Raw genomic sequence first — 6,842 nt, 5'->3', positions numbered from 1 at the left:
TCATTCTGTTGTGCATATGGTCGGTATGAATCTTTAACAAACTCAATGGCACCTGACAACAATAACAACATGTTATATCTTTTACTAACATTAACTCAAAAGATTTTCATAATGGCATTTCCTATTTCATTCTCTTCACCATCATCATCAGTCTTTTGTTTTAACTTGATATGATAGTGATGTTTGAGGTATGGTAAAGTCAAACTCAAATCAAGAGAGGGAGGCCAGAAACATTTTAAGATGTTTTTTACAGTATACCTTGAGTTCTGGTGTGGCACCATATTATAAGCACTCAATCTCAAGGTCAATTTGAACAGCAAGTTCAAACTCATCAGCCACTCCTTGTAAACCCTATACAGGATCAGAACTGACCCAAAGGTACTTAACAACATCAGTACACCTGGCAGGGTCACATGGAGAAAACCTAGGGAAAGATCTCAAGACAAAGGTGGAGCATGACTGGGAAGAAACACCTTTACTGTGATTTTCACAGGAAACATGGCAAGGAGAGGTCAGAGAATGTGGAGATTTATTTGTAACTATATTTAAACTAATGCTCACAGTTTAATGTTACTGAAGGGTAAACTGAGGAAGCATCTTATCTATAATCAGATGACATTGGTGTGGTGTTTAACATCATATTGCAGAAGCTAGAAAATGTTAATACATCACCATATTAGACATATTAGAAAAACCAGAGCCTAAAGTTCCTGCATGACTGAGCCCCGCCACACACTCTAGAGTTGATATTGTGTATATGTTCATATCCCATCAGTTTTCTCCCAGGCCCCAGGCCCAGCATAACATTTTGAGACATCTTTGATCCACCTGTCCCTGTGCCTCTGCTGGTATGTCCAGGAACTCTATGCAACAGCTTGTTTTGTTGTTGTTGTTGTTAAGTGTCATTGTGTTTGTTCCAACTCATGGCAACCCTGAATAGGGTTTTCAAGGAGTGGTTGGTGGATTTGAACCACCCAACTTGCGATTAGCAGTCCAGTGCTTATCCTATAGTACCACACCAGGACTATTTAGGCCTTTAAAAAGAACTTTAAAAAAAGGAGGCCTTGGTTTACATACCTTAGGGTGTTAGTTCAATAAATATAGGCAGGTAGAGGACAAGAGATGGAAGATGGGAGAGAGTAGAATGAGGAGTAGTTCTGCATTTGGACACTTGAGAATCTAAGGATTGAGATATCAGAAAAGAATAATTGCTCGTGGCTGTGTATGCCATGGAGTCGGTTCTGGCTCATAGTGACCCTATACAGAGTTTCCGAGGCTGTAAGTCTTTACAGAAGCTGAAAGCCTCATCTTTCTCACATGGAACAGCTGGTAGTTTCGAACTGCTGACCCTGAGGTTAGCAGCCTGATTTGTAACCACTAAGCTACCAGAATTGCTCATAGACATATCCAAATACCTCGTGGAATTTAGGTACTGGGCTTGAATGCTCAGGACCATACTCCAGGGAGAGCTAGGTCAACTGGCATAACAGTTCCTGATGTTCTACATCTTAGTCTGGTGAATAGCATCTGGGATCTTAAAAGCTTGCAAGTGGCCAAGACGCAACTATTGGCCTTCTCCCATTGAGAGCAAAGGAGAGTGAAAGTACCTAAAGACTCAAGAAACAATTAGTTTACAGCACTAATGGCTCACAAGAACTACAACCTCCAGCCTGAGACCAGATCTCTGACTGCTCTGACCTGGAACACAATAGAAGGTCCTGGTTAGAATGGGAGATTAATGTAGAGCAAAACTCATATTCATAAAAAATAGACCAGAGTTACTGGACAGATAGAAGGATTTACTGGAGGAATATCCAAGACTATTACCATAAAACACCCCTTAATCTGAAACTGAAGCCACTCCCAGACAGTACCATTCAGTCAAATTATACAATGGCCTATAAATTAAACAACAACACTCCTGAGGGAAGTGCTCCTTAGAACAATAAACTATATGAGACTAAATGGGCAACATTTACCCAAAGCCAAAATGAGGAAGAAACTGGACAATGGAAATAGGGGGTGCAGGGTGAAAATGAGGAAAGTACTGAAACATTGTAGGGATAGCAACCAATGTCATGGAGCAATTTGTGTACCAGTTGTTGAATGTGAAATTTATTTGATGTTTTCCAGAAAAAAGGAAAAGAAAAAAGTTATATTAAAGAACATGAGAAACAGAGGTTAGCCCGGGGATCTTACTTGTAATCTTACTCGGCAACACTCTAAATGACTGCAGCACTTTTACCTTCAGGGTCAGTCTTAAACCCAATCTAATTCCAGAGATGAAGAGGCCAATTGCCAAAAATATCCTAACTATTCATGCCTAAAATTATTTTAGCATGTACAAAGAAAGTCTTTATTCCCTAATGAGAGAAGCACAATAAAATACTAATGCCAGGGAGAGTCTATTCAAAGAATAAATGGAAATTGTGTACAGATTAATAGAATACTAGGACTAAACCTTAGAGATCAATTATAGCAGAACCCTCATTCTTATATGATTCCAATGAAGCACAGAATTTACATTGTGGAAAGTGTATCTAGTTTGCACCATAATTTACTAAATCCCAAAACACTAGAGCCAAACTGTAAACCTGAAATTTTAAAGAGAAAATTCTAGGATAAATATAATGAATGTAAATTTTGTATACTGATGAGTTGACTTAACTGCATTGATAACTCTAAAAATGTCACTGCAAAACAAGTGTTTGAATAACTATAAAATGATTATATAGTAATTATAATCCCTAGTATAATTATAATCTCTGGAGTCCTGGTGTGGCACTGTGGGTTACTGCGCTGGACTGCAAGGTCAGTTTGAACAACAAGGTCAACAGTTCAAACTCACCAGCTACTTCTTGAAAATCCTATACAGGGTTGCTACGAGTAGGAACTGACTCAATGGCATTTAACAGCAAGTATATTATTGGGGATTTGGGATGCTGTTTGAAATTGACATGGGACATAATCTGAATATCTCTGGATAGTGATCAGAAGATGGGGACTCTCTTCTTGGCTTCACTGTCGCATGGTGTGATCCTCAGCAAGATAATGTGCTTCTCAAGGCCTCCTCTATTTTTTCAGTTATATGAGAAAAATCATCGCTAAAACAAAAATTCTATAATATTAATGAAACTGTACTTTTGGCAAATCTCTTGTAGGCTCTGTTAACAAATATTTAATTATCTATATCTTGGGTCTGATCCACTCAGCATCTTTTATGACTCTCATTTAAAAAAACAAACAACAAAAAAACCATTTTATAATGCTGTGACTTTTTAACAAACTTGCTTTATCTCACATATTGTTGTTGTTAAGTGCCATTGAGTCAGCTCAGACCCTTAGTGACCCTGTATAGGGTTTCCCAGGAACACCTGGTAAGCTTGAACCACCGACCTTGTGGTTCAAATCAACTTTGCAGTCCAGCACTTTAACCCACAGAGCCACACCAGGAATCCAGTGCTACACCAGGACTCACATAACAGGCATTAAAACAATACATATTGTAAATCTCTGATACCAATTTAGTTCATGTAATTGTTGTTAGGTGCCATTGAGTTGGTTCCAACTCATAATGACTTTATATATAATGGAATGAAATGTTGCCTGGTTCTATGTCATTGTCACAATCATGTTTGAGTCTGTTGTTGCTATAGTGATAAATATGATGACGATGATGAAATGTATTACACAAGAGACAACAGAAATGCAAAAACCACTAACTTCTATGAGTGATCAGCTAACTAATTACAATATCAACCTGGTAACATCTATGAATGCTCTCATAATTAAGGAGTAAAAGTCAAGATAAAAAAAATACTTTCTCTAATTATAAATCATAAGAAAGACTTTAAGTTACACCTAGTCAATTAAAGCTATTTTTAAAACAAATCACAACTTCAATAAAAATATATAGCCACATCTCTACTTAATTCAACACAGATTCAGAAGAGGACTTGGACTAGAGATATCATAGCTGATGTCAGATGAATCTTGGCAAAAAGAAGAGAATACCAGAAAGATGTTTAATTGGCTTTACTGAGTATGTACAGTCATTTGACTGTGTGGATCACAATAAACTGTGGATAACATTGAGAAGAATAGGAATTCCAGAACACTTAATTGTGTTCAAGAGGAATTTTTACATAGACCAAGAGGCAGTCCTTCAAAAAGAACAAGGAGATACTTTAGAATCAGGAAAGTTGTGTGTCAGAGTTGTATACTTTCACCATACGTATTCAATCTGTATGCTGAATTGGTAATCTGAAAAACTGTTATATGAGGAATAACATGGTCACAAGACTGGAGAAAGACTCACATTACCTGATACGCATATGTCACAACCTTGCTTGCTGTAAGTGAAGAGGACTTGAATACTTACTGATGAAGATCAAAGACTATAACTTTAAGTATGGTTTTCACTTCAATGTAAAGAAAATGAAAATCCTCACAACTGAACCAATAAATATCATTATAAATAGAGAAAAACTAAAGTTGTCAAAGATTTCCTTTTACTTGGATATACAACCAATGCTTATGAAAGCAACAGTCAAGAAATCAAATGACATATTGCATTAGTCAATACTCCTCTGCAGAAAACCCCTTTAAGGTATTAAAGAGCAGTCAGTGTGAGGAGTAAGATTGCCTGACCCAAGCCATTGTATTTTCAATAGGCTCATATGCATATGAAAGCTGGACAATGAATAAGGAAGGCCTAGGAGAATTGATGCATTTTAATTATGGTTTTGGAGAAGAATATTGACATTACTATGGGCTGCCAGAAGAATGTTTTGGAAGACATATGGTCAGATTATTCCTTAGATGGGATGATGGCTAGTCTTTGTCTCTTGTTCTTTGGACTTTGATGTCAGGAATGACCAGCCCTGGAGAAGGACATCATGTTTGGTAAAATGGAGGATCAACAAGAGAGGGGAAGACCCCCAAGGAGATGGATTGATACAGTGGCAGAAATAATGGGCTCAAATATAGCAACAATTATGGAGATGGTACAGGACTGGGCAGTGTTTTGTTCTGTTGTGCTACAAGGGTCAGTTGCTGCAAGTCAGAACCCACTTCACAACACCTAACAACAACAATCTGGATTTAGAAGATGATTTCTAATGATTCCCTTTGAGTCCTGATGTCAAAATGCTTTGCAAATTGTTTTAGTTACTTGATATCCCAGAATATCCTCCCTACTTTTTCCTTTCTAGTAGTCAGGGGGAGTCCTGGTGTGGCACTGTAGTAACAAGGGAGACTCATAGTAAAGTGATTGCTATAATGCATGTGAAACTAATACCTCGTGTTTGAGGAACAAGAGGACAGTGCCAGAATTTACCTGCTAACCCACAGGTTTAGTCTAGGTCTGAATGAAAATTAGTTTTTTGAAGAATGTTTCAAAGAAAAAGTTCTAATTTCATACCATTTCTTCTTAGTTAATATTATTCATTAAAATACTCAACAACCTGGAAACAATAACAATTGAAGAAATGTTGAAGGACTTTTCAGACTATAACAAATTATTGCATGTTTAGAGAAACATGGTGAATGATGGTCTCCTTTTCTTGTTAATTTATCCAGCAATATTATAGTCTGAAGCACATTGGTTTCCAAAAAATATCTGACCTCCCTGAAGGCTGCTGCACTCGAAGACATTTATCAAGAAATACTTCAGATTTTTCAACTTCCCTCATTTTCAGTTTCAGGGCAAGATCCTGCCATCAATTTTTTCATGTGATTCTGATTGAGTCCAGTGGGCGTCCTGCACACAACTCAGTAGGGCATAATGATCCTTGGACTATAAGGATGCATTGTAGATTCCAATTCCCAACTTTTTATTATTTAAAGCATTTGCTTAAATATTCAGTGCTTTTTTCTAATGTCTCCTAATATGTCAAAGCTTAAAGTTCAATACTTGGCTAATCTGTTTTTAGTTATAATCTTAATTTTTTTCTTTAATTCAAAGTCAGCATAGTTAGTCAAACACGCAACCAAAATATATTGATAATTACTGCTGATTTTAATGCAACAGTTGGAAATAAAAAGAGGAAGTATCAGTCATTGGAAAATATGACTTTGGTGATAGAAATGATGCTGGGGGTCTCATGCTAGAATTTTGTAAGACCAATGACGTCTTCATTGCAAATACCCTTTTTAAATAACACAAATGACAATTATATACATGAACTTCTACAGATGGACTACAGAGAAATCGAATTGACTCCATCTGTAGAAAGAGATAGTAGAAAAGCTGCATAGCATCCACCCAAACAAGGTCAGGGGCAGACTGTGGAACAGACCAGCAATTGCTCATATGCAAGTTCAGGCTGAAGCTGAAACAAAGAAATCAACAAGAGCCAAAATTTGACTTTAAATATTTTCACCTAAATTTAGAGATCACCTCAAGAACAGATTTGACACATTTCGACTCTAAAGAATGAAGACCAGAAAAGTTGTAGGATGCCATCAAGAACATCATACATTCGGAAGAAAGCAAAAGGTCAATAAGAAGACAAAGAAGCAAGAAAAAAACAAAATAGATGCCAGGAAAGACTCTGAAACTTGCTCTTCAGCAGAGAGATCCTAAAGCAAATGGAAGAAATGAGGTGGTAAAAGAGATTAACAGAAAATTTCAAAGGGCAGCGCTATAATGAAATGTGCAAACATCTGGATTTAGAAAACCAAAAGGGGAGAACATGTTCAGCATTTATCAAGCTGAAAGAAGTGCGGAAAAAATTCAATCCTCGACTTACAGTATTGAAGGATTCTATGAGGAAAATACTGAATGATGCAGAAAGCATCAAAAGGACATGGAACAGCCTGGGGTAGCTAGAAGAACAGAA

This window comes from Chrysochloris asiatica, unplaced genomic scaffold (assembly GCF_000296735.1).
Source record: "Chrysochloris asiatica unplaced genomic scaffold, ChrAsi1.0 scaffold00084, whole genome shotgun sequence".
Classification (NCBI taxonomy): Eukaryota; Metazoa; Chordata; class Mammalia; order Afrosoricida; family Chrysochloridae; genus Chrysochloris; species Chrysochloris asiatica.
The sequence above is the reverse complement of the archived record's forward strand: the minus strand, read 5'-3'. Positions refer to the sequence as shown.